Genomic DNA, 25,250 nt, shown 5'->3' with positions numbered 1-25,250 from the left:
ATACTTAGTACATTCCAAGTACTAATGCATATTTTGCCTACATGATGTCACCATGTAGGGACTGGAGCTACTCTTGATCCTTCTCTCCATTCACGTGGCTAGTACGGTGCTTATCCGAGTTGTTGGTGAGTCCTCAATGATTCGAGGGCTATGTTATGTTTCCTACTCCTATGTTTTGAGACTTTAGCTTGAAATTGTATTTTGACTATGAGGGGAGCCGGTAGTATGTCATGGCCCCGTCCTATCTATGTATGTAGAGGTGTGCGTTGGACAAGTATTTTGTAAATGAGCTTGACTCTTGTTCTATGATGTCATTTTGAAATGGTTTGCCCTTAGTCCCTATTTCCCATTAATTAATGTTGAATGTACTTCCGCGACCGATGAAGTGTGATGACAAGTTTGAGAGGCTTGTTTGGGGTTCCTTCGGGTTCCTCATTCGCCATGTCACGTCTAGGCCCTAGGCTTGGGTCGTGACAGTTGCTTAGTTTTTTGCATGAAGCTCAGAACCCTAGTTGTGTAGATTCTCCTAGTCCATGCATTACACATGCTAGGTCAGTTAAATAAATATACATGCTCCAGTTTCAAATGTCACATTATCAGTATATAATTGTTACATTCTCAAATTTGCATGTCAGTATTTTGAGCTATTCAATATTTCAGTCATAATGTATCATATACATATTCAGTTGGGAGTAGGCTTAGCACCGAGTGGACTAGGGTTTCACCGTACCCTCACAGTCCCAAAACTACGTGCCCCCGTAGGTTTATAAGTCACATATGTTAGGCATCAGCTTTAGTGATCACGTCATTCATGCCTTTATACCCCTGGAAAGGTATATTGGGTCCTCTCGATGGGGCGTATACATCAAATAGTCATTCCTTTATACCCTTGTCAAGGTATATTGGGTCCTCTCGATAGGGCGTATACATCGGACTCCACGTTTAGCTCACGTGGTTTTATGTCGGTTAATAGTAGCTCCCGCAGTCAGACTTTAGTGCATTTGACTAGGTTTTAAGTTATACTTCAGTATTCAGTCTCAGCATGTTATGTACTTGGTCATTGCATTCAGTTCAGTTCTTTTCAGTATATCTCAGTATTTCCATCATGTTCAGATTATGTCATTGCTCAATTATTCTTTGTTCAACTTATATTTTTTTAGCTTTTATCCTATCATGCATGCTCAGTACCTTCCAAGTACGGACGCATACTCTACGCTACATCTTTTCATGATGTAGGTTCAGGTTCTCAGCATTCAGATCACACATAGATAGGTTCCCGATCCACATTCAGCAGCTTCAGTGGTGAGGTCTCATACTTCGAGGACAATAGACATGTTTTTAGATTTAGTCTTTCATTTCAGATTTAGTTTTTCTAAGGTTAGTTGGGGACATGTCCCAGCAACTCTAGTCAGTTAGAGGCTTTTTCAGAAATAGTATTAGATTCAGCGTTAGATTTTGAGTGATTGTTCAGTATCACTAAACTTTTAGTATATTTTATATATTCAGAACAGTATTCGGTATTCCCCATCATTCAGTTATCTCATGATTTAGCTTCCGTATTAGTTCATATTTTCATAGATATGTTTAGTTTGCTTATGATATGACAGTTCAGGGTTAGCTTGGGGTCACTCGTGATCCTAGGTCCCGTGTTTACGTCTAGGGGGTAGCCTTAGGGCTTGACAATGTTCTTCTTTTTTATCAGTTCAAGCTTATATATGTGCTTTAGAGTTCCCCTTATATGCTTGTACCTTCCATGTACTAACGCCATTTGGCCTGCATCTTTCATTATGCAGATACAGGTAATTAGGGCTATCAACAGGCGCTCCGTTGATACCAGTTGCAGTTCCAAATTTAGTTTGGTGAGCCTCCTTGCTTCGTAGGGTTCCGTGTTTACTTTCAGTCTTATTAGGATGTTGTGTGTCTTGTCCTGACTTACATCATAGTTGTTAGAGGCTTTATAGACAGTAGTGTTTCGAGAAGTCTGTTTCACTTTAATTGTCAATGTTCAAAACTTGAGTTGCTTCTTTTGGCCAGTTGAATGTTTTTAAATATTCTGAGTTAATTATTTTGAGACTTTTAAGAAACCTTTACTTTTGAGTTCATATATTGATGAGTAAGTCTTCCGCTGAGTATTGAGCCAAGCCAGTGGTTCGCTTGGGAACCAGCAATGGTTATCGAGTACCGGCCATGTCCAGGAGATAGGCTCGGGGTGTGACAACATTGAATGTACAAGTATGTAATATAGCTAAGGAAAATAAATAATTGAACTGAAGAAGCTGAAGCAAGATACTCAACTGAATGTAAAGAAAATAAAGGAGTAAAATCATTAAAACTTTACACATGCTTATTCATCTCCGAACTCAATATATTAAGTGATATGATAAAAATATATTTTTAACTCAATTTGGAAGATTTTCTAACCGACAACCATCACTATTAGCTGCATAATGATACAATGTCTCGCCCACACTACCAGAACTGCCCTATACCGTGTCGAGGTATAGATACTCTCAACTAAGTGGATCCACTAAAAAATAAGGATTCATCTAAAATGTATGATCCTTTACCGTGTTGGCAGACATGGTTTATAAGGATTTTGAGTTGTCTGAACTCATCCACATATCGGTGCTCAATACTACTTCCAATAATATACTCATGCTAAAATTTATAAAACATACTTTTTCTATATTTTAAGGTAATTACTCAAAATAACCTCTTAAAAGAGGTAACTACTCTGAAATATCTTTGAAATCATAAACTCTTTTTAGAAATCAAAGTTTCTCAATATAAAAATGATACATTAGGAAATACGTAGTTCCCTTTTACTCTTTCTCAATCATGTATAAAACTTTTCTCAAAACTCATCTTTGTTTTCTCAGAAAATTAGTTTAAGACAATTGTTTGGTTAAAAAGGATTCTCACTAATAACTCAATAAATGCTCATTTGTACACATGAACAATCAACTCAAGAATATTAATACAAGATATAGCAACTCAATAATCAGGAAATAGAAATCAGAACTAATCAACAAAACTCATCTCAAGAATTATTAAAACTAAGGATATAACCTTAGATTATTCTTTACAAAGAGAAAGTAGATGTAGGGCGTAAGGACGAACTCAGTCCATCAATTCAATAGCTTTACATACATGCAAGAACAATGTTGTTGAAGAAACTTGAAGGAAAATCTTGGAAAATGAACCCTAGCCTTAGAGTTTCTTGAAGTTCTTTAGCTTAGGAATTTAGGAGTGAGTGAGAGGGTTTGATTATGATAATTAATTTTCTACATGTTTATGGTGATTTAGATGACTCCCTATATGTTTTTAGGACAAAAATACCCTTTAAAAAATAAATAAAAAGAGTTGGAAGTTGGGATTTTATACCACCATACAGTGAGGTCTGTATTCACTTTGTAACGCGGAGCCATCATGCTACCAGGTTCGAGTGTCTTTAGAAAATCAGTCATGACTTTTTACTCAGATCTCAATCCTTGGTGGCGTTGGAAAGAGAACTCATAAACCTTTAATTTGATAGGTCACGGGACACCTACTTCATTATATGCTGAGAGATATAATTGTTTGAAGTTGACCTAAGTATAATCTTATCTCAAAACTTAATCGATAAGGAAGCTTTCAACCAAACTTTTTGCTAGGGGTTTCTTGTGACCTTAATTCATCTCCAAGTTTATTCTCATACTAAATAATTGACTTTCACACCTAATCATAATTTAAGAATCGTCTGATACGAACTTATATGAAAATGAAGAATATTTCGAGTCTTAACTTAGAAATTTTTCAGGTGTTACAACTTTAAAAAATAATGGGTTTACATTAAATTGATCCACAACTATAGTCCTAAATTTATCATAAGAAGCATCTAAATACTATGTTTATGTTGTTTCACTTTATAGGATAGGATTACCATGCATCTGCGAGCTTAAGAAGAAAAAAAACATAAATTCTGACAAGCAATTCATGTTTACTTGAAATTGAACCTCAGAATACAAAATCAAACAAACATTGTAACTAGATACACAAAAAATATTAGTCTTAAAATATTGCAGACATCTGAGATGCAAATATTTCTGAACAGGTTACCATAATCATGTCTTAACTGGGACGACAAGTTTCAAGTTTGTGTATGATGAAATGATAATTTGTGAAGAGTATTAGCGTAACAGTTGCAACTTTTGAATGATAGTATAAAATATATGACCTATCACGACAATGATTAAATGTTGGTAAAAGAAACCATAAATTAAAAACCGGCATAGCTCCTGTTATGTTTCATTCCTCTTGTAACTGCTTGAGGCAATCAACTCCAAATATTTTGCGTACATCAAATAGACGTCCCTGTTTATCTACAAGTTGGAAAAGACATTTATCTCCCACATTCATGTTATAAGCTGCAGTAACTTTCTCCCATCCACTTGTCAAAACTTCAAACTTTGATCTGCTATGATAATAGGTAGGCCAAATTCTTTTATCTGGCCCTCGAAGAAAAACAATCCACCTTCCAACTTTTTCTCTTTTGGGTAAATATTTTTGCCAGGATTCTGATAATTTCTGCACAGACAGTAAAAAAGACATTATTCCCTCTATAACATCATATAAACTCAAGCAATGTAGATTGATAAATATTCATAGAGAATCCACTAAACATCAAGAATATTACAATCCACCAAAATGAGAGAAGGAATGATATTTAAATAAGTTGTTACCAGAAAATTCCGACCATCAACATCTACCAAACATGAATAGTTGATTGCGTTAAGGGATGGTGTGTCTCTTGAATCAGCAGGCTCACTTCCAACGACTTTTTCATTACAAAACAACAACAAAAAATAACAATAAGAAAATGCTGAAAGGCAGCCAAAGCACAGAATGTTTAAGACAACACAACATAAACACAAAAAATCCTACCAATTAATTTGTTGTGAACAGAAAACATACCAAGATGAGATTTACCATGATTGTCCTCTGTTGGTTTACCATGATTATATTTTATTTGATGCAACTCAACCACCAGGCTAATTGCTTTTGGAAGAGTCCTCTTTTCACAACCGCTTGTTCCAAATAATTGAACAATGAAGTGTTCATCACTCAGAACATGGTGAAACACTATGAATTCGCCCACTTTCACATCATGTTTTGATGAAAACTCCGGCCATCCTTGTTTAATAGCAAGTGAACCGTTATGATTAGATATTGTTACCCTCCATAATAGTCCACATGAGTCCTCCAGATTGATTTCTCGATCAATCAGATGTGAAACTGATTTAGCAAACTTTGGAGGAAAAAACTGAAAATTTTTGGCTTAAATTAAAACTAAGAAAAACCACTTATTGATACAAGCATACACAAAGAACCACACTTTACCAGAACTTCTAAGAAACCTTCTTCAATCATTACTTTAAAGAAAGAAAGAACCCTCTTTCCATTAATCAATAGGCCATCCTTCTCACGCTTATCAAAACATGCTTCCATCTTCTCCTTACGCAAAATATATTTCCACAGCAAATTCTAAATCCTACAAAGTATATGAAAATATCAATTAGAAGTTTAAGTTTTAAAAAAATAATACTAATAAAAATAATTGATGAATTGGTGGACCAAGGCATATTAAAATGTCAAAAATAAATGATGGAAATTTTTAAAGATTCAGTTTGAATGTCCAACTCCCTTTTTCGATCTTTCGACTGTCTAGTGTGGTAGGTGAATATCGAACGTGATACTGTACACACAATATATTGAAAAAAATAGAACTTTAAATGCAAAAGCAACTAACAAAGAGGGGAAAATAAAAATTCCACACAGATAATAGATTGAATCTTGATATGTAGTATAAAGCTATAATAAGCTCAAAAAAATAAAGTAAAATAAGAAGTTGAAAAAGAAAATTAATCATGCACACACCATTCTTCAAATATCCATTCTATTTGTTTTACTAGTCGACAACGTAATCACATGCTATCAAGCACAAATTACATTATAAATGCATAGTCTAAAATTGTACCTATGAGAACATAACCACCTGAAATGTTCTAAATATCATAGAAAGATACATGTCCTTCCCCTTAGATCTAATTTTTCATGTGGAGAAAAAGATTATGAACAAAAGTGGCACAAACCGAAGAGTTGGAAAAATACTGAAATAAAATCATGTTTATTCCACAACTCATGGAATAACATTAGATTACTTTTAAAAAAAAACTGCATTAATTTGTATCATTGATTTTAGATGGAACAAATTGCAATGGAGCATCAATAATTTAAGTTTTTCAAATGGTTTTCTATTTATTTTTAGCTAGACAATATTAATAAAGGAGATAATAATCATCTATAGCAAAATACACACAAGATATATTATGAGGTATCATAGACACATCTAAAGCCTTTAGAGCCTTCTGTTCTTCTAAATCATATTGATATTAGGTCACCGTTTAGCTTTTCACTTTAAGTTTGGAGATCAATATTCTCATAGAAGTTGACATATTGATGAAAATATGTTAACTATTTTGAGATATTTATGTACATTTTTAGGAGTAAAAAATTCATACACATAATAATCCTTAAAATAACCAACTATATTAAAGTTTGTTTAACATTAGATTTGTAATCAAATGTTCACTGTGTTTTCAATCATGATCTAAATTCAAATATGAAAAAGAATCTAACATAATCAATTAAGGAACACTTGTCTAGAATTACTTAAATTGAATATTAACAATAAAAATTATATAACAAATATATAATTTTTTTAATAAAAATAACAACATAACGATTCTATATATCATGCAAGTACACCAACTTATAGAAAATAATGTCACATAGACAATGGCACCACATGTAAAAATAAAACTCCAATCCAATGTGTTCATACCCTAAGTAATAGGTGTCTTCTTTCATCAAATGGTTATTACATGTGACAGTCTCAAGCTAATTGAAGAAACCAAAGATGCATTACAGAAAGCATTTATAATGAAGGACTTGGGAGAGTTAAGGTATTTTCTTGCTATTGAATTTGCTAGGTCCAAGGAAGGAATTCTAATGCATCAAAGGAAGTATGCATTAGAATTGATTTTTGAAACTGGCCTTGGAGCTGCAAAGCCTGCTATGACTCCTATGGATATTAATGTGAAGTTAACAACTAAGGAGTATGATGATCATGTTTTCAAAGGCACTAATCAAGCAGAACCTATTGCTGATCAAGGATCATATCAAAAACTCATAGGTAATATTCTTTATATTACCATGACTAGACCTGATATCTCATTTTGCGTTCAGAATCTAAGTCAATATTTACAAGCTCCCAAGCAGTCTCATATGGAAGCAGCACTCAGAATAGTCAAGTATCTGAAAAAAACAACCAGGCCAAGGAGTCTTGCTATCCAGTAATAAGAACAATGTGATAGCAGCCTACTGTGATACAGACTGGGTCGCATGTCCTAATTCTAGAAAGTCAGTAACAGGTTATGCAATAAAAATGGGAGATTCTCTCATCACTTGGAAGTCTAAGAAACAAATAACTGTCTCCAAGAGCTCAGCTAAAGCAGAATACAGAAGCTTAGCTTCCACTGTAGAAGAGATAGTTTGGATAGTTGGGATAATAAAAGAACTAGGTATTGATGTTACTCTTCCAGTCAAGGTATATAGTGATATCAAGGCTGCAATAGAAATAGCTGCAAATCCAGTGTACCAAGAAAGGACAAAACACATTGAAATAGATTTTCATTTCATTAAGGAAAAGGTTATTCAAGGACTGATTTCAACTAACTATATTCCTACAAGTGAGCAGCCTGCTGATATATTAACAAAAGGATTATCCATAGTGCAACATGAGTTTTTGAGTTCCAATTTAGGTATACAAAACATATTTGCAGCACCTAACTTGAGGGGGAGTGTTTAAGAAGGATTTACTTAAAGTCCTAAAGGGTCTATGTGTAATTAGATATAACGTAACTATAAGATTAACTAATTGGTTAGGAGTTTGTTAAATTAGTTAATAGTTAGTTAGGATTATAGTGGGCTAAACACCTATATAAGTTGTACTGATCAACTCATTGTAACAACTGATTCAATTCTAATGAATATAGAATTCTATGATTCTCAAGATCATCTCCTTCTTCTTTTTCTTCTTCTTTTTCTTCTTCTTTTTCTATTCTAATCATCAAGAGTTCATCTCAATTAATGTACTTCTTCAAACAATAACATCTTTTAATGGTCTCATTTGTTTCTTATTTTTCAATAGATCCAGTAATAACTTGAATCACTAAACTAAATAATTAAAACTAATTTTTTCTTAATTCAGTAAACTACACATGTTGGATAACAATCAAAGCCAAACAAATCATGCTTCAACAACAATTTAATTTATTGTGTTGTTTCGTATAAATCAACAAGTAATAAATACGTCTCCTGCAATATTGGTTTTTGAGGAAGAAGATTGTGACTAGGAAATAAGTAAGTCATAGACTCTGATATCAATGAAAAAAAAATAATCAATTGAGAACACATGATTCTCCTGGGATTCATTTTATTTGTTTTACTAGTTGACAATGTAATGACAGGCTATCAAACACAAACTACATTAATCAATTAAATCAAAAACAATTAAATATTGTCAATCGAATCAATGTGTTAATGAAACCATGATCCTTCCATTTTTCTTCACTTAGAACAACTATTTGCATTAATTTTTCTACATTATCACATTTTTACAAATCTTGTCTATTAAGGGTTGAGAGAAACTAAAAATAAAAGAAATATTGAAGTAGAAAACAACAGAGAAGGAAAAATTAATATTGTCTAAAAACAACAAGCAAAACTTTTCATCGGGTCAGAATTGAAACTACCTTTTCCACCGTTCAAGTAGCACAACTTTCCATTGCATTGTCCAGGAAAATAATTACCTTTTTATTCCTTTTATAATGAGTCAATATTAGTATTGTAATGAATCTCTAGGTCACTTTTGTGCATATGTCATCTATTTATCATTTATAGCATTCTTATTGTGACCGCAAGTCATTTATGACTTGTTGAGACTACCAGTTAGTCACCTAGATAGTCATTTGTTTGGTTGTGAATTTCTATGTTCAGGAGCTTTTGAACCTCGAATAGTCATTCTCGATCAAAAGTTCAGAAAGATGACCTCAGAATCCGATTCTGACAATTCCATCAGCACCACAAGGGTTATTTTAGGCTAGTAGCATGGTTGGCATGGCTAACAAGGCTTTCGGTGTGAGTTTGTACGATTAGGCATTTTACCTTTCAAGTTAAGGCCTAAAGTTTGACATTGGTCAACACTATTCGTAAACGTGCTTGGATGAGAACTCCATCAGTGTGGTTATCTCTAGAATATCGAATTTTCTCTTGAATGACCCTTTGGAAAATCTCGACGCTCGTGAGCTAATTTCGAGCCCCCTTGTGGATGTTGGCTTAAATGGAGTTTTGATGTGGGGCCACTTTTTGCCGATATGATCTCACATGAAATTTTTTACTGTTCCATTGAATCCATAATATCAAATTAGGTAGGGTAGCATATCTCGTTTGCATATATGATATTCTGAACGAATTTGGAATAACCCATCAAAGTTTTTCAAGTTGCCAAAACTAGCTGACATGGATCCGATGGTGCAAGCCAAATTTGGTCTTCGCTTTCTCGGGCCTTGGTCCATGTTTGCAGACACCATGATTGTTGGTCACTGCCTTCGCGAGGTCCAGGCCATATTTGCAAAGGGTTAGGCCCTTGGCCTACGCTTTTGCGGGCAACTGGCCTCTCTTGCCTTCGCATTCAAAGGATTCTTGCCACATTTGCAAAGGGTAAACTTCTTGTGCTCTGCATTTGCGGCACCTCTAAGTTGCATTAGCAAAGAGAAAAACGCAAGGCACCTTTAAGTACCAACTTCCATCAGTGATTATGCTATCAATTTAACTCCATTTACAGTGATTTGAAGTCTTGTAATCATGAACTGTTGGGGATATGTGTGTGGATGGTCGGAAACTATTGTAATCTCTCCATTCGAGGTAAATTCAAGCTATTGTAGGCTGCCATACTTGTTTTTGTGCTCTAATTTTGAACTGTTGTATGTTGGTTGTCTTACTGCTTCGAGCCCTGAATTGTGTTCCAAAATGGAACACAAGTTCAAGGTAATATTTTAGACCTTTTGACAAAGTCAATTCTATAAATTCTGATTCGGGTCCCATGATTTCCATTTGATTCAAAACTTGGCCCATTTTCATTTATGTGTATTTGGTGTTGAAATGGTTGTATTGACGTTGTGATCCTATTTTCGATAGTGTGACAACATTCTGAGGCCGTTCGCAAGGGAAAGGCTATGACATTGTGATTTAGAGCACGCGAGATCGACCTAAAGGTAGACTATGACTTCCCTTCTCTTAGATTGAGGTTGAATGTGTGATTACATTTTGATTAGAGTGAATTGGGGGCGGGTACCTAGTTTTTCTTATTTACTTTTCTTGATACCATGTTTTAGGACTTCAGTAGCTCTATTTTAGGTGTATTACCATGCTAGTCGACGATTATGTGTTTAGTTCTATTTTTGTGTGTTAACTTGGATGTTGTTATTATGGTATAATTAAGCATGCTTGGCCTTTGTCTATGACTAGACTAGTTTTTGCCTTAGACAAGCGATATTTGTGGTCTTTAGGACTTATTTCTTCTCCGACGTCGTTTCAAACGAATTAACTCCTTATAGACTGAAGTACCAGAGTTAAGTCTAATAGAATGAGCCTTAGTTTAGGTGTTGATTCAGTTTTACCAAGTTTCTATTCACTCTTCCTATTTCTACAGCCCCATTGCGATACCAGAGGTTTTATGCTTTGCTAGGTGACTCAGGATTAGAGTCGCGCAGGTTGAGAGCCTTTTTATCAATTCCTTGAGTTAAACGTTGTTCCATTGTAGTTTGGGTTATAGATGATCATGATACTTCAATGTTCTTATTGGTGCCCACATGTTTACTCTTGCTAACTGGCCAGTGCCCTTGGGAGCTTACTATTTGTCTAGGCGATGGTCTTAGTGGTACCCCTGGGTTTAGTCTTGCTAGCTAGGTCAGAGCCCCTGTGATTTTATTATTTGGCTGGGTGATGCTCTTATTGGTGCCCCCGGGTTACTCTTGCTAGTTGGGCTAGTGCCCCTGGGAGTTTATTGTTTGTCTAGGCGGCCCTAGGGTTTAGTTTTGCTAGTTGGGCTGGTGCCCTTGGGAATTTATTGTCTTGATGGGCGGGCCCATTATTGGGTGTTTATGGTTTGAGGTTGTTACTTGGGCCCGATGTCCTGATTACACTTAATGGATCTAGATTTACTTTACTTCGCTCTTGTAGTTTAGCTATTTTGTGTACATGTCAGGCTTATAGAGGTTCGTTCGGATTTTACTTAAACTTGTGCACGAGTGTACCTTTTGGGCTTATGGGTCCAATTAGGTTTAATTTAGCTGTATTTAGTCTTTATTTCTTGTACTCTTGTGTACTTTTCTTTAAATTCCACTTTGACCTTTATTGGTGTCTAGATTCTACCTTTTCATATTGTTTTACCATCCTTGCTCAATTAACCTATAATGCCTACTGGGTACTTTTTCTTTGGTACTTATACTACACTATGCATCTATTTTGTGCCAGCAACAACTTTTGGATCAAAGGTGAAAGTGAGCACTTCGTGACCTGGACTTGCCTTTATATTTGATGTTTTTGAAAATTTTCCATTCTTTTGGAAAAGAAAATATAGTATTTATCTATTTTTAAATATGTATATAGTTATACTTGCTAAAGTTGGTAATTCTAATTCACTTAAACCTCAAAAGAAATGGTCTCTTCACTAATTTTAGATTTCCGACACTAACTGCAGATTTCCTCTTCTATTTGTTAATCTCTAACTAGTTATCGAACCCATAGGACAAAGATGTGTTAAATAACCACTAAAAATGAATTTTTGAGAGTCAAACTTACTTGCTGTCGGCGACCAGCGGAGCTGCGACGTCCTGCTGTTGCGGCGCTGGCGTGGAGTTGATCAAGGGGCGGGCACTGGGGTCGATCGGGGGTGTGGCGCAGCTGAGAGAGGTGGTCAGATTTAGGAGTGAGGAGGTAGGGTTTTGAGAGAAAAGGGAAAATAATTATCATTCCTTTTTTAAAAGAAGTGTTAATTTACCGACCACAGGATGTCGGTATCTTTTAAAATAATTATCTAATAAATACCGACATCATGAAATCGATATGATTTAAATAAAATAATAATTTATATATACTGGCCTCTTGAGGTCGGTGTTTATTAATTTATTTTAATATAAACTGACCCCCTTGAGGTTGATTTTATTAATTAAAATTACGTACATATATATTACCTCCTAATTATATAAATTTAATTTTATCGATCAACAAACGTTTATCAATATCAAATTTAATATATAAATTTTCTTGAATTGATCATCGGTATTTCTTTAATTGATAATGTATTTCATATCTAAACCATTAATATATAGGACTTGATTTGTTAAAATACTTGGCGAGTATATATAATCTCCTACAATCAATATATTTCATACATTTTCAATCGATTATTATTTTACCTTTTGCGTACAACATCACGAGAAATCCATTTTAAATTCGGGCGTACAATCTTTAATAATTTGATATATATATATATATATATATATATATATATTGTGTGTGAGAGAGAGAGATAGAGAGAGAGAGAGAGAGAGAGAGTTGGTTTGTTATACTATTCGATGAGTATAAAATCAACGTATTACATACTCCGATTAATTATCCTTTACAATACTTTACGATGTTGTATTGTCTATTTCATAAAACGAGATAAGACATTAAAGGTTATATGTACAAATAATTAAACAATTAATTATTGATATAACTTTAATTTGTTATGACATTTCGACGAGTATCATCTTGCATTTCATACTCAGATGGATTATAAGTTAGTTCTTCACCGCTTCATCATTACATGAGATATTAAGTTCATGATTGGATGACGAACTGATAGAATTTGTACTTAAATCTAGAAATATATAATTATATCTAAAATAATATCAATGTAATTTCATACTCTAAATATGGATTATTGATGTTTCTTTGTCTATTCCATGAATTCTAATTATTATTATTTTTATAAAAGTATACAAAGTTGTTACACATTTCAAAACAATTAATTAAAGGCAAAAAATGAAAATTTATTATTATGCACAATAGCAAAATTATGATTAATAGAAATATTTTACAAAAAAACTGAACTCCAGATGTCGACTTTATTAAAAGTAATTAGATTAAATAAAATATACCAACCTGATGATGTCGGTACATTAAATTTTAAGATAAATATAAAATAATCACGTTAAATTAAATATTACTGACATCATGAAGTCAGTATTTTATATTAATTTATTTTTTTAATTTACATAAAACCGTCATCCGGAGGACGATTTGTTTAAATTTAATTGAAAATATTAATTTATTAATTTTCTGCATTTTAAATTTAGATAAGATTATATTCTATTCTTAATTTGCTAATTATTACCGATCAGTTTAGGTTAGCTGTGATAAAATTAATAGATAAAAATAAAGGTATTGACTTTTGGAAGTCACTATATAAATATTTTAATGAAAAATAATTTGATTACTTACTATTTCCTTTTACCGACTTTCGAAGGTCGGTATTATAATTTTTTTATTTCTTATTTAGACAAAACCGTCCTCTAGAAGACGATTTAAATAAAATTTATTCAAATATTTCTTGATTTTGTTTTTTATAATTAATTGAGAAAAATAGAATATTGTTATTTATTTATTCATTTAATACCGACTTCAAGAGATCGGTTTTTATTGTAATTCATTTTTTTCGGGAAAAAATCCGACATCTAGAGGTCGATATTTGGTTTTCCCGCTCATTTTTGCATAAAACCCGACTCCTTGTAGTCGGTTCCCTGAATTTTATTTTATTTTTTATTCCTTTTAACAATACCGACCTCCGCAAGTTGGTAATTTTTAGGTCGATATTTACTGTTTTTTTAGTAGTGTTCTTCTTCTTTATATTGTATAGCGAGTCTTTTCCATGTTGAAACAAGCTTTGTTGTTTGACCAGATTTGGAACTTGTACTCTTTTGTTAGTACTACTATGTACTTGTGACTTATAGGTTCTGGGAGGGATCCTTTATGTATATAGTTTTGGCTTGTTCCGGTCTAATTTTGTTCTATTGTTTAAATTCTTGCTTCTGCTTCTTTCTACCCTTTTACGCATCTATTCATCATTTATAGCATTCTTATAGTGACCCCTAGTCATTTATGACTTGTTGAGACTACCAGTTCGGTCACCTAGCTAGTCATTTGTTTGGTTTTTATGTGAATTTCTATGTTGAGGAGCTTTTGAACCTTGAACAGTCATTTTTTTATCAAAAGTTCAGAAAGATGACATCGAAATCTAATTCTAATAATTCCATCAGCCCTACAAGGGTAGTTTTAGGCTATCATCATGGCTAGCATGGCTAACGAGGATTTCGATGCAAGTTTGTACGATTAGACGTTTTAACTTTCAAGTTAAGGCCTAAAGTTTGACATTGGTCAATATTCTTCGTAAACGTGCCCGGATGAGAATTCCATTAGTGTGCTTAGCTCTAGAATATCAAAAATTTTTCTTGAACAACCCTTTGTGCGAATCTCGAGGCTCACGGGCTAATTGTGAGCCCCCTTGTGGATGTTGGCTTAAATAGAGTTTTGATGGGGGCCACTTTTTGTCGATATGATCTCACATGAAAAATTTGACTGTTCCGTGAGTCTAGAATATCAAATTTGGTATGATAGCATATCTCGTTTGCATATATGAGATTCTGAACGAATTCGAAATACCTCGTCCGAGTTTTTCAAGTTGCCAAAACTAGATGTTATGCATCCGCTGGTGCAAGCCAAATTTGGTCTTCGATTTCTCGGGCCTTGGGCCGTGTTTATGGAGACCATGAGAGTTGGTCACCGCCTTCGCGGGGTCCAAGCCACGTTTCTAAAGGGTTAGGCCCCTAACCTACGCTTTCGCGGGGACCTGACCACATTCGCAGGACTCTGGCTTCTCTTGCCTTCGCTTTCAAAGGATTCTTACCACATTTGCAAAGGGTAAACTTCTTGTTCTCAGCATTTGCGGGAACTCTAAGCTTCATTATCAAAGTGCAAAACACGAGGAAACTCTAAGTACAAACTTCCATCTGCGATTATACTATCAATTTAACTCAACTTTTAGTGAATTGAAATCTTGTAATTATGAACTGTTGGGGATATGTGTGTCGATGGTTGGAAACTATTGTAGGCTCTCCATTCGAGGTAAATTCAAGTTATTGTAGGTTGCCATGACTTGTTTTTGTGCTCTAAATTTTGAATTGTTGTGTGTTGGTTATCTTGACTGCTCCGAGCCCCGAATTGTGTTCCATTTTGGAACACACATGATTCCCATTGGATTCAAAAGTTGTCCCATTTTCATTTATGTGTATTTGGTGTTGAAACTACTGTATTGACGTTGTGATCCTATTTTTGATAGCGTGACAACATTTTGAGGTCGTTCTGAAGGGAAAGGCTTTGACATTGTGATTTAGAGCACGCAAGATTGACCTAAAGGTAGACTATGACTTCTCTTCTCTTAGATTGAGATTGAATGTGTAATTACATGTTGATTAGAGTGAATTGGGGGCGGGTAGCTAGTTTTTCTTATTTGCTTTTCTTGATACCATGTTTTTGGACTTGATTGGCCCTATTTTGGGTGTAGTACCATGTTAGTCGGGGATTATGTGTTTAGTTCTCTTTTTGTTAGTTGACTTCGATGTTGTTATTATGGTGTAATTAAGCATGCTTGGCCTTAGTCTAGGACTAGACTAGTTTTTGCCTTAGACCTGCGATACTTGTGGTCTTTAGGACTTATTTCATCTCCAACGTTGCTTCAGATGGTTTAACTCATTATAGACTGAAGTAGCAGACTTAAGTCTAATAGAATGAGCCTTATTTTAGGTGTTGATTCAGTTTTTCCAAGTCTCTATTCACTCTCCCTATTTCTACAGCCCCATTGTGATACCAGAGGTTTCTATGCTTTGTTGGATGACTCAGGATTAGAGTGGCTCAGGCCGAGAGCCTTTTATCGATTCCTTAAGTTAAACGTTGTTCTACTTTAGTTTTGGTTATAGATGATACATGATGCTTCGATGCTATTATTGGTGCCCACAGGTTTACTCTTGCTAACTAGGCTAGTGTCCTTGGAGTTTACTATCTGGCTGGGTGATGGTCTTATTGGTACCCCCGGGTTTAGTCTTCCTAGCTAGATCGGAGCCCCTGTGATTTTATTGTCTGGTTGGGTGATGCTCTTATTGGTGCCCCCGACTTACTCTTGCTAGCTTGGCTGGTGCCCTTGGGAGTTTATTGTCAGGCTAGGCGGCCCTAGGGTTTACTTTTGCTAGTTGGGTTGGTACCCCTGGGAGTTTATTGTCTGGATGCATGGGTTGGCCCATTATTGGGTGCTTATGGTTTGAGGTGGTTACTTGGGGCTCTATGTCCGGATTACACTTAATGGTTTGAGCTGCTAACTTTCGGTCTTCTCTCGATAAGGTTTCTCGCTTGCCATACATAGTACACACAGGAAGCAAGAGTCATTCTATATATAGATGATCAATTGTTTCGTTATCCATTAGGCACAATGAATACAATACCAATGAAGTAACACACCAATGTATAATTCAAGTCATGCCAATGAAGAAAGACAATTTACACAAAATGAAGAAAAAGGGGTGGAAAATATTGAACAAAAGTCCTGTGATAACAACAGAATAAAAGAAAAATGTCTGAGGATTTATCTTTAGCTTCTAAAGTTGATGTATCCGCAAAGGTAATTGTAACCATCTTTTTAACATGCCCTCTACAAACGAAAGAAAATTATTTTAAAATGCAAATGGAATTGGTAAAGGAATGTCAAAATCCAAAAGTATGACGTATTTGTTTTCTCAAAATCCACCACATAAAAGGTAATAAACGTAGTATATACTCACATATCTTATCAGCATAAGAGAACTCAAGACTCATTTAGGTCCACGGACCTGAAGCTCGTCCCCTCCCCTCATATCTTCAGCATATTGATTAATCTCCAGGGTGGAATCTTCAAGTTGAGGGCTCTGCCAGATATTGATAATTTTTAAAGAACCAATATCTTCGAAACTAGGAGGGATATCCTCAAGCTTATGACATACCCACAAATGTAACATCTCAAGAACAGGAAAGGATTCCTCTCCAACCTCCCACTTAGCAAGAGTCACTCCACTCAACTTCAAAAATTTGAGATTATCAAAGGTGTCTTCCTCCTCCATTTTCCATTCTCCCCCTTGGAATATGATCGAGTCTAAAAGGGTCAGATCTTCAAGGTTGGGCAGTATTCCTATTGTTGATAGTGACTCGGATGTCAGAGGAAACTCACCCAACAACAATTTTTCAAACTTGATGGGAAGTGAAAATCCCACGGACAATGTGTCACTATAGAGGGCCCATTTTCATTTGTGTTTGAACTTTCAAACTCTACTTTGAGGGATTCTAGTTCATTTAGGAAATCCAACTTCGGGAACCAATATCGCTCTGTTGAACAATCCCATGATTCTTTTAGACTAAATGAAAGTTGTTGAAGATTGGGAAACTTTTAGAAAATATCCTCTGTGTCTTTTGAGTAGGTGAGCACGAGTTTCTCTAAAACTCTCAAGTTCTCTAATTTTGTATCCTTTGTTGTCAGTATTGGTTCATCTACATCAAAATCGAAGAAAGATCCAGCTTTTATGCTCAACACTCGCAACTTCAAGAGAGTCCAAATTCTCGGTAGTAGTACCAAAGGTGGTCCTTTATTTTCCACAATCAGTGTTTTTAGATTGAAGAGGTTAGAAAAAGACGAAGGCAGAGCTTTAACTTCTGTCTCAAAGTTTAAGAACCTCAAATGAACGAACATGCATATTTTATTTAGCAAAGAATCTTTCACCATGATAAAAGAGCTTTCCAGGATCAATACTCTAAGTAGCCTCAGGTGTCTTAGGTGACATATATCAGAAAGACAGTTGTCCAGCTCGTATCTAGTTATCATCAAGGAATAGAGGTGTTTGCCAGAATGCCTTTAACTTTTTGTATCGATCAGGACAAAATTAATCCCAAAGTGCTCCCTGTGATAATTGATGGTCATTTGACGTGGCGACAAATCTGAAGAAGATGATGTAGCACTTGCACTTATCAATTCAAACAACTTCTCCTCTCTTGCTTTTATCAAACAAAATTCATGCACAAGATCATGAAGTAGGCAAGTCGAGTAATAACCTATCTCATTGAAAAGAATTACCAAGCTACTGGAAATTAAAGTGTCCAAATAGAAATCCATCATTTCTTCTACACTCTTCATCTTTGTCGGTTCCACAAGTCCTTCAGCATGCCATAAAATTTTCAACTCATAGATTGTTATTGCACTATCCTTCCATAAACTTACAAGGTAAAGAAAGCATGGCTTTAGTTGATCTGGTAAATGGTCATAACTTAATTCTATAATCTTCATCACTTCCACTTCATCGTTGAAAATAAAGGAACTCAAATTATTTCAAACTTCAAGGCCTTTACAATTTTGGGCTATTTCTTTTCCAACATCCAATAGTTCATCCAGGCAACTCTTGTTTCCAAGTACCCTTTTCTCAAACAAGTCACATCTAAAACATGTTCCCAGAGATCTTTGTACAATTCTTGCTCAATATTCACGAAAAAAGATCTTATGAATTCTAGGTCTTCTTTCACCTGCTCAATTTGTTCCTTTATCAAAGCAATTGAATAAGCATTGGAATCTAGCAAATCATTTAAGTGCTTGTGTAGCATATGTATAAAGAGCATTCCATCACTCATGGGGAAACAACATTGAGATGAATCTGGGGCTTTCAAATAAACAGGTTTGAGATCTTCCTTGAGAAGTTCAATATTTTCAAGCAAGTTTAGAGTTGAACGGTTTGTTTCATTGGTACTCTCTTTATTCCTTGATTTATCTTCTAAGTCATGAACAAGAGTGGATACCTCCCTAGTAAGTGCTCCAACACGTTCCAAAAGATCAAATAATTTGTCATGATGAATAAAATCCTTGGGCACATCAAAAAGAATAATCAAAAGGAACTCTATCATCACATGAATGTTTCGAGCTCCTGAAGTGGTAGGGGAAACAATAGTTACCATGTGTTCTTGTATGTGAACGACATGTTCCCTAAGAATATCCGTAGAGGTTTGCCGGAGCTGCTTAATGAAGCATTCAACTTCTGCTGAAGTTGAAGCTTTAAAATTTGTATAAAATATGTGCATGACCTCTAGTTCAATTGGAGTAATCTTCATAAGTAGATGAGCTAGCTTGAATAGTCGAGAGTCTTCATCAGTTTGATCATTCAAAAGGAAGAGTCCTACTTTCTCAGCCATAGGTTGAACCTGAGGTAAGACATATTCAACACTCTCATGCTCAACGTAACCATTCACTATCAACCCATGAAAATCTCTTATGTCGCCACATACTTTCTGAAGAATCTCATATTGAGTTACTAATGGAAAAAAACTGCTTAGCACAATACTTGGATAGAAGATGGAGGTTCAGGAGGAGGAAGTCCAACTGCTCCTAAGTCATGGTGGTACTCGATGTAGAATGATAACATTGAGTTGATACAATCATCGATATTATCCATTACGCTAGAAAGAACATGATGCATATTGTATTTATCCTCCTCCACATCGAAGTCCACATTTAACATCCACATTGATGTCATATACAAAATTGGTCGAAGCAGATTCTCAACCTCTTGTCTTTTGCGAGCCATTTTATCTTTAAACTCTTCTAAACCAAAATAAGAAAACTGGACATATGTACAAATAAATGCTAGGCCATATTTCAGCATTTCAATTAGATCCACATCAATATCTATTTCATTTTCTTCCTTCTTTAACATCTCTACGAAATCCAAAACATTGATAACGTCCTTGTGAAAATCAGAAAATGAAACCTGCCAATTAATGACCAAATATTATACTATAAACTTTTCATAGCCACATATATCTACCACTCTATACAAACAATTTGTAAAATTATGATAATGTAATGACCCAGTTGCTCATTTTTAGAAATTTTTGTGAGTTTACCATTTTATCTCTCCCTATATTGGCCCCGAGTAATTTTTGAATGTATTTTTAAAATTGTTTCAAGTTTTGAGTGAAAAGTTATGAAATATGGAAATTTTGGAAATTTGAAAGGCTAAAGTTGTTAAAAAGTAGTTTTCAGTGTCTTTTGGAGTTTCGAATCTCAAAATGAAATTTCGTTGATTCCACCAGTTCCGGAATGTAGAAATTGGTCTAAGAGGGTTGTCGGTATCAGGTTCGGACTCTTTTTGCGGATTTGAGATCCTAAGTTGGGAATTTGTGAAATTTTAGCCTTTGGGTTGACTTTGGTCAACATTCGGGGTTTGGATGCGCAAATGAGAATTTTGACAAATTTTTTCAATTCGGTGGATGATTTTAGGCTTAAGAGAGGTATCGGTTGAATTTTTAGAGGTCTCGAGCTTGATTTGACCTTTTTAGGAGTTATGTTCGTTTCTTGTGACTTTCACGGATTTTGAGTCAAGGAGACCTCAGATTCGTGTTCCAATGATTCCATTGAGTTTGAAATGTCGTTTTTAGTCAAGTTGCATATTTTGTTTGTGTATACAGGATTTTAAACGAATTTCGGGGACCCTTTCAGAGTTGTTGTTGGTTGATGGTTTGGACTTATGGTATCTAACTCTTCGCATTCGCAGACCTAGTGGACGCGTTCTCGAAGGGTAAGTCATGGGGACCCCCGCGTTTGTGGAGGCTTGACTGCGTTCGCGAAGGGTCAAGCAGTTGACCTCTACATTCGCGAGACCCCTGCCTCATTCAGAGAGGGTCGGTTCATTAAATCCCGCATTTGCGGGCAAGCCTGGACAAAATGTTTTTGAATTTCGGGGTTTCATCCCCATTTTTTAGTCTTAAAATTTTGGGAGCTTTGGTGTGGCGATTTGAACAAGGTTTTGAGAAGAAATATTTGGGTAATGATTCTTAATCTTAAATCCTCATTTATATATTAATTATTATAATTGTTCAAATCAATGTTTTGAAATAATAAATTGGGGGTTTTCAAGAACTTGGATTTTTGAAGTAAAATGGTGATTGTACTGGTTTCAAATCCATTTTCGAAATGATTTTTCCCAATGAGTTCCCAATGTCTTGAGTAGCATATTCAAATAAAGATTTTCGGATTCAAACTTATTTTCCAAATTGAGTTTTTGTGCCGTTTTGACCCATTTTTCGAAGTGTTTGATATGAATGTTGTTAGATTCGAAATCTCATTGTGATTAATTGTTTGATTAGATTGTGTGGCTTTGAAAATTGTTCAGAAAGGAAAAGCTCAAGTCTCAGATTGACTTTTGATTGAATTAAGGAAAGTGAATTTCTAAATCTTGTAAATCTTGTAAAACTTGTAGAATCTTGTATTTTCCTTCATTGTCTGTGTTGGGAGTAAAGTTAATGAGGTGATGAGTTCAGTTACTCTAATTAATTGATAATAATGATTTGTAAAGGAGCTTAAATGAAAAAAGCAATGTGTTAATAGTTGTGTTTTGAGAATTGCCTTGAGTAGTGTTGATCGTAATTTGTGAATTGATGAAATGATTTGATGACATTATTGTGGACTTGAAAGCATGACATGCAAAGCTTTTAAAAAGTTGCATAAGTTGTGAATATAGAACTGTTTAGACAATTTTTACTTTGAATTTGATGGACAATTTGATTATGTGATTGAATCGTATAAATTTTTCTATCCAAATTTATCGAAGTCTATAAAGAATATCTAAAGGTCATGTGATAAGAATATTACTTCCATGGAAGATGAAAAGAATTAAACATTTTAATTGAACTAATTGCAGGTAATAACTAAGCAATTGAAACTTCCAATAAAATGTGAGAATATGGAACAACTTTCTACAATCAAAAGATTAATGTATTTACTCTACTGCACATGCTTTGTTTAGAAGTCTTTTAATTTAATTTCAAAAGTAAAAAAAAAAGACATACTTTAATATATAAAAAATTAGCAAAGGGCATTTTTGTAATCTGACTTTGAACTTTTCTTTTTGCCACTTTAGTAATATACTAGATCTGGGAACGTGCGTTGCACGTTTATCCCAAAATACTTCATATAAAATTTATATTGCAAATGACATATTTTATCCCCTTCAAATCTTTGGTATTTATGAAAAAAATCCATCATTGTTTCGTGAGGAACTACATATATCTTCCTAATAAAAAGAATACACCTTTAACTATAAAATTGACTAAAAGTGCATAAAGTAAAAACAACTAACTATTGCACAAATTCAATATTCAAATGAGGATACTAAAATACCACATGCTAGACTAATGTATACAAAGCAACAAACCACAGTAAATTCTCAATAATAATAACACAACAATAAAAAGTTGTACAATAACAACAAACAAGCAACATAAATGTTAAACTAAACAAATAAAAAGAGACAAGAGAAGAGATAATAGAAATTTTCTTATGTTTTTTTTTTTCAATTGGTTTAAGTGTGTACATTATTGTGTCAAATGTCACTATTTATAGGATAGCACTGAGGAACACAAAGAGTTGTCATAAATATGATATTAATCCATTTGAGATTATCGATGAGGGATGAGAGTAAAAAACATAATGAATATAATTAGTGGGAGTTAAATACATTTACATAATGAAGAGTTAGTGGTAATTTATGTATACTAATATGATGATTTACTATTTACTATTTACTATTTAATTTATTAAACAATTTATAACATTTAAATGTAATGTAGAAATAAAACTGTAATCAGGATAAAATATGTAAAAAATTCAAATATATTAAATGTGTAATGGAAAATCTTTATGACTAATTATTAAAAAATTCATAGTAACTATGATTATGAAAAATCATCACTATTACTACGTGGAAGATGTAAAGACTGTTGATTTTTTCTTGCTAATAATAACTTACAATTTAATAATGAGTATTGAATTGTAAGTCTAGCTGGAAATAGGAGTGTTAATTATCATAATACGAATAGTCAAAATTCATTGAATCCCAAAATAAATACTAAATGAGAAAAATAATATTTTAAATAATCTCAAGAAAATAAATTAATAGTTAAAAGATATTTCCGTATTTCAACTTTTGACTTAGATTCTTCCCACTTTTAGTATAATATGATATGATATGATGATATATGATATATGATATGATATGATGATATATGATATATGATATGATTGATTTAGGGTGACTAGTGTTGGTGTGTTTAGACAAATGCCATTTTTGGATGGTGAGAGATAATTTAGGGGATTTTTCAACTATTCAGTGTTAACAATTAGATAATCATCCAAATAAGCATAATAATAATTTGTTAATGAATTTAAGTATTGTATGAGATACCAGTGAGTTGTTTGCTTTCCCTTTCTCTCTTTTTGCTTCATTTTCTTGTCCTCTTTTCATCAAAGTAACTTTACTTGTCAGATCCAACACTTTTGCTTCTTTAATTTTGTCAAAATTGATTTTGTGAGAATTCTTTCTACTTCAATAGAGATGAGTTCACTTCCTCTGCTTGGTGCTGTTGTGTTTAATGGATATATGCTTACAAAAAAAACCAAAAACCCTCTTTTCTTTTAGTTGTGGGTAATCCCAATTCCCAGTAATAACAAATTTATGGGAAAAACATTCCCTCATTCTAATATTATATATATTACTCCCTCCGTTCATATTTATCTGTCACCATTTTAGATTTCACGTGCATTAAAAAACTATGTAAGTTTACTATGTTGATCAAATGTATGTTTTCTAGGCTAATAACATATTTTATAAGCAACAGCATGTCCAATAATAAATAAGAAATGGTTCCGAAAGTAATACAAGTTGTACTGGACCCACTTCATTAAATAAGCAGTTGTACCTAAATTCAATATTTATTTATTTAACCTTCTCTTTAAATACGTGTACTTCATATGAAAATAGGAGTACTTGAAATCAATTTATTTTTTTCAAATTTAAAGAAAATGTTTTCCTTTAAAAAAAAGTTAATTTTTTTTCCAAAACTCTCCTTTAATCTCAAATTACAATTTTTTTTCTCACCCGACGTCATACCCCGACTCTCCTTATTCAAAAAATAATTTAAAATTTTATATTTTAAAAAATCAATTTATTTTGTGTCTACCCCGACCCTCCTACCCCAAAACCAGCTCCTCTCCCCCAACCAAAAAATGTAACAACTTAAAATTAAACATTTGTTTTTAAAAATAAGAAAAAAATTATTTTTTTTCACCCCACCCCATACCTCCGACCGCCTAAAAATATAGTTTAGAAATTTCTTTTAGGGTGTGTTTAGTATGAAGGGAAATATTTTTCATGCAAAAAGTTTTCCTAAATAATGATTTCTTGGAAAACAAATAAATTTCTAACTTATTTTCTCATGTTTGGTTGGTGAGTAGAAAATATTTTCTGAAAAATACTTTTTATTTTTGGATTGAGAATAAAAAATACTCTTTAGGAAAATAATATTTTATTCGAATCAACCCCGATAATTGAGCAGGACCCGACCCCGACATCTAAACTAGGACAATACCACAATGACCATTCCAATTTCAACCCTGAGATCTGACCCAGGAATTTTTATTTTTTTTTTTAAATGACGACAGGGACGGGGGGGGGGATGGGCTGGGTGGGGGTGGTGTAAAAAATGATTTTTAAAAATATTTTGAAATATTTCCCAAAAATAATTTTTTGTAAGATGGGGGTGGCCTTGTTGTGGGGGGGGGGAGGGGTGACGTGAAAAAATTTAAAAAAAATAAAATTTGAAATACTTTTCAAAAGCAATATTTTTGGTTGGTAGGGGTTGCGTGAGGTAAAACAAATCATAAAATTTGAAACATTTTTCATAAATAATTTTTTTTTTGTTTGAGGGGGGGGGGGGGGGTGGTTTGTGGTACGGATAAAAATATACTTGAAATTTAAAAAATAAGAGAATTTAATTTATTTTTTTAATGGGGAGGATCTGGTACATGGTATGGGTAGGGTAAGAAAAATAATTAAAGGATGAATTAGAGCTTTAGAAAATATTTTCCTTAGTATTGGAAAGAAAGTCATTTTCCTTAAATTTTGAAAGGGAAGTTATTTTCCTTAAAT

General features: G+C 33.8%; 1 pseudogene; it reads right to left on the bottom strand.

Moving 5' to 3' along the window:
* Positions 1 to 17,066: 17,066 nt before the first annotated feature.
* On the bottom strand, positions 17,067 to 23,567 carry LOC125816655 (uncharacterized; annotated as a pseudogene).
* Between the last annotated feature and the right edge of the window lie 1,683 nt (positions 23,568 to 25,250).

This window comes from Solanum verrucosum, unplaced genomic scaffold (genome assembly GCF_900185275.1).
Source record: "Solanum verrucosum unplaced genomic scaffold, falcon-dt-bn FXZP01000084.1, whole genome shotgun sequence".
Classification (NCBI taxonomy): domain Eukaryota; kingdom Viridiplantae; phylum Streptophyta; class Magnoliopsida; order Solanales; family Solanaceae; genus Solanum; species Solanum verrucosum.
This window is presented reverse-complemented; position numbering and strand designations above follow the sequence as displayed.